Genomic DNA, 4,703 nt, shown 5'->3' with positions numbered 1-4,703 from the left:
GTGTTCCTCCAGCTCCACACTGTGTTATCTCAGACTCCAGCATTGGAAGTTCTTACTATCTCACAGCACAGTACAGGCCCTTCGGCCCACGATGTTGTACCAACCTATTATCCTACTCTAAGATCAAACTACCCTGCATTCCCTTCATTTTACTATCATCCATGTGCCTATCCAAGAGTCGCTTGAATGTCCCTAATTTACCTGACTCCACTACCACTGCCGGCAGCGCATTCCACACGACCACCACTCTCTGTGTGAAGAACCTACCTCTGACATCTCCCCTATACCTTCCACCAATCACCTTAAAATTATGCCCCCTCGTAATAGTCATTTCCACCCTGGGAAAAAGTCTCTGGCTATCCACTCTAGCTATGCCTCTCATCATCTTGTACACCTCTATCAAGTCACTTCTCATCCTTCTTCGCTCCAATGAGAAAAGCCCTAGCTCCCTCAACCTTTCCTCATAAGACCTGCCCTCCAGTCCAGGCAGCATCCTGGTAAATCTCCTCTGCACCCTCTCTAAACACATCCTTCCTATAATGAGGCGACCAGAACTGAACACAATATTCCAAGTGTGGTCTAACCAGGATTTTATAGAGCTGCAGCATAACCATGCGCCTCTTAATCTTAATTCCCCTGCCGGTGAAAGCCAATTCAATGAAAGCCAAGATAAATTGGCATTGTAAGCAGTCTACAGGAAGTTCACTAGGCTAATCCCAGGTAAGGAGGAACTGTCGTACCAGAAAAGATTGAGTAGGTTGGGCCTATACACTTTAGAAGAATGAGGTGATCTTGTTGAAACATACAGGATTTTTAAGGGACTAGACAGGGTTGATGTGGAACAGTATAGAAGAGTCTAGTACCAGAGGGCATAATCTCGAGTAAGGGGTCACCCATTTAAGACAGAGATGAGGAAGAATTTCTTCTCTCAGTGGGTAGTGAATCTGTGGAAATCTTAACTGCAGAGGGCTGAGATGTAGTATATTTAATGCTGAGATAGACAGGTTTTTAATGAGAAAGAGAATCAAGGGTTATGGGGAAAAGACTGGAAAATGGAGTTCAGGATTATCATACCTGCCATGACCTCATTGAATAGCAGAGCATACTTGATGGGCTAAAAGGCCTATTTCTGCTCCTACCTCTTGTTGTCTGCCTCTGTTCAGATGAAATTCATCCAGCAATCTCCCCAAAAGTCAGTCTCAGTGTTCCAAACATCCCTAACTGTACCTTCTTTCGAGCCATACATTCATCTGTTTTATCGTCCTATTTCTGTACTTGTTTGTGCATGACTTTGGGAATACCTCAGAGATTGCTACTTTCAAGATCCTGTTTGCTAATTTTTCGAACCTATCTCCCTAAATTCTGACTGGAGGACTACATCTAGCAGTTAGTACCAACATAAACCACAACCTCCAGTTGATCCTCCAAAAGAGTGTCCCGCATTCATTCTGTCACATCCATGTCCCTGGCGTCAGGGAGGCAACATATCACCCTGGACTTATGTCAACAGCCGCAGAAACAGCTATCTGTTCCCCGAACTTATAAATGCCCTTCCACCCTATTTCCTTTCCATCTATACAGCTGAGCCACATGCAGTGCCATGTGTTCTTCTACAGCACTTCCGCAGCCATTGCCACTTTCTGCACATATGCTTGTCCTGGGCATGTGAAATGTCCACAGGATGCCATATCTAAAGCTTAATTTTGATCTCAATTGTTTGAATTTATTTGTCAAGAACAAGATATTGTACCAATTTTGAGGATGAAAGCAAGACAACTTATGATCAGATGCCAGATTGAGCACACTCCATTATAAATATTCCTAATTAATCTGTTCTGAGATATTATTAGACATCTCTGGAAGAAGTGGGACTTGAACTACAGACCTCAGTCTCAGGGATAGGGACATTACCACTGCACCACAAGTTAGTTCCACGTAACAACCACCTAAGTTAATCTCCATGATCTTGTTTTCAATTCTCTTGGAGAAGACTGAAGATCTCCACTCTCCACATTTAAATTTGAACTCAGTAAAGCAGTGATGGAGTCGACAGCGAATACAAGAACTTTATTCAAATTTTTTTCAAGGATTCCTGGATAGCTGGTTTTCTTTCCATTGAGCGTTTTGTTCTCATCCTTTCATTTTACCAGAAAGGATTTTTTGCTCTTGACATTGAATTGGGCAGTTAGAAATAATTTCTTCCAATATTGAAATCCCTGGCAAGCACATAGAATTCTGTGCTTTTCCAAGTAATTTCCAATGGACCTTTGTGTATCCTATGAAAAAAGTCAAGTCAGAGAACTTCCGGAATGGCCAATTTTGTTTTTGTAGATCAACATGTTATCCACAGCATTTAGATGTCTTCACTACTTTTGGTATTGTTTGAGAATGGAATTACTTAGAACATATTTCAGTGTTCCTTCAATACAAAACTCACAAATTTAAGCATGTTCTTCATCTGTTTTTGAGCTTTTGGAATTTTTTTACTAATCTCATTATAGTCAATGAAGCCAATTCTTTCGTTAATCTTTCGTCTTCATCTGGAAGTTTCTGAACAGGAATGCTTACTGTATAGTTTGATGTTTTCCTTAAAGATATAAGTATAAGTTAATGCATCATATCTGCTTAATCTTAACAAAAATCTCTGTTATCTTGGTGGCACCTTCACCCATCCTTTGGCATTTCGCAATGTTACCAATGGTTTATGGTTTGTTTCAAAGGCAAACTTTAGACCTAAAACATACTCTGAAGACTTCTCAGAAGCCCATGTAGCTGTCAATGCTTCCTCCTCCATTATTATGTATATTTGGTCTGTTTTAGTCAAAGACCTGGACACATAGGCTGAACTATGTTGTTTTTGTCTTTGCGGATCTGAAAAGGTACTACATCTGGTTCTGTTATTGATGCAACTGCTTCTACGAATGTTGGTGATATTGATCATAATTGGCGAATTTGTCTGGTGAAATAAGCATCTCTCTAGTTCCCTTGAAAATTTGTTCACTTTCTTGTCAACATTGTGGGTTCACAAGTCACCAGTCTGGTCTGTAGTCTGTCTTATTTGAAATGCCTGTCAGACAGTAGCTTCCAGTGTTTGTGCCTCCTAGTGGAGGTCACATGACTCCAGGAGACCACAAAAGATATTTGTACATGATTGCATTTTCAATCTAGACATCCCCCTTTTCACAACGAAGTTAAAAACAAATTTGCATGCACTATTGGTGATTATGATTTGCACACTCTACAAATTTTCAAACATTAACACATCTTTGATATTCTCATCAGTCTTTCCATATGGATTGCACATGTACTCTTTAAATTGTGCTGGTCACTAAACAGTATATTTGTGTATATTGTCACTGGCTTTTCCTCTCAGTAAGGATCCTTCCCAGGGTGTGTTGTTCCCATGTCATTTGTTGTTGCAGTGGTACCTGTTGTTCCATTTCCATTGTTGGGTTTCTGGAGACCCATGGGCCTCATTGTTGATCAGCAATCCATTCACGCGATGCACTTATGGCTCCCTGGTCAGCCATCTGGAATTGCTTTTCCAGTTGTACGTATGGCCCCGTGATTATGATGATTTATCTGGTCATTTATTTGCACTACATATGATCGCTGTGATAAACTATTTAAGCAAGTCCCGAGTTGTCCCTCAGGCTGGCTCTCATTGAGAGTGTTGGAAGTTCATACCCAGACCAACTCTTCAATGCTTAACGCGAGAAATAGTATGGCAGTCTTTTCAAAACGAAAATGGACTTTCTCCATTTCACCTTGACTTTGTCACTCATAGAGTATCTGGCTTCTGGCTTCAGTAGCTTTTTTGCTTTTGGAAGAATAGTTTGGGTGTGGTGTTCCACAAGTCTTTGTATGGGTTACTCTCTGTGCCAACATGAAGTGCATTTCTCCACTTGAGGATTGCGTTGACTATATCTGGGCTGGATATGCTTGATTTCTTTGATTCCTTTCACAATTTTTCACTGTTGCCTCAGCCTTTCAATGTGACTGGGGATGATGTGTGGTGTTGAATTTCCCCATTGCTAATGAAGTGGCTGGATTCTTTGCTCATGAATTAAGAGCCATTGTCGCTCACCGTAATGGCACAAGTGTGCGCTCAAAAATCTCAGCAGTAGTCACTGAAATCAGCTGGTCCACCTCCCAATATTCAGAAACAACAGTCCATAGCAACCGACCAACTAGTTCCAGCTTCTTCCAAAGTCTACCTGGAATGTCATGTGTTAACAGCAGCCCCCCCAGTTGGTTAGCTTGGTTCTTATTACACTGGCTGATGTGGGCCTTGCTTTTGTTGCTCATCTTTGGTCAGTAAAATACATCTTTTGCCTTCTTCAGGTTAGACTCAATTCCTTGGTGGCTTGTATGGATGCGCTTTTGCATCTCTCCTCTCAACTACTTTGGGACAATGACTCTATTTCTTTTGTACACTATGCCAGCTCGGTTGTAAATCACCTCTGCATCTATAATACATTCTGATAGATTCAGGTGTTTCCTTGATGTTTTCTGGCCACCCTTTCATCACTTCTTGCAACAGCTGGAGGGTTGCAATGTTTTGGGCTGTTTGTTTGATTTAAGCAAGGCAGCTTGTCTGTTAGATTCAATGTCTTCACTGGGCTGATGACTTCCAGAGCATGTCATGCTGCTGCTTCACATAGTTTCTAGAAAATATCTCACACCGGGGTGGGGGTGGCCTC

The sequence above is a fragment of the Rhincodon typus genome, chromosome 11 (genome assembly GCF_021869965.1).
Source record: "Rhincodon typus isolate 14 chromosome 11, sRhiTyp1.1, whole genome shotgun sequence".
Lineage (NCBI taxonomy): Eukaryota > Metazoa > Chordata > Chondrichthyes > Orectolobiformes > Rhincodontidae > Rhincodon > Rhincodon typus.
The sequence above is the reverse complement of the archived record's forward strand: the minus strand, read 5'-3'. Positions refer to the sequence as shown.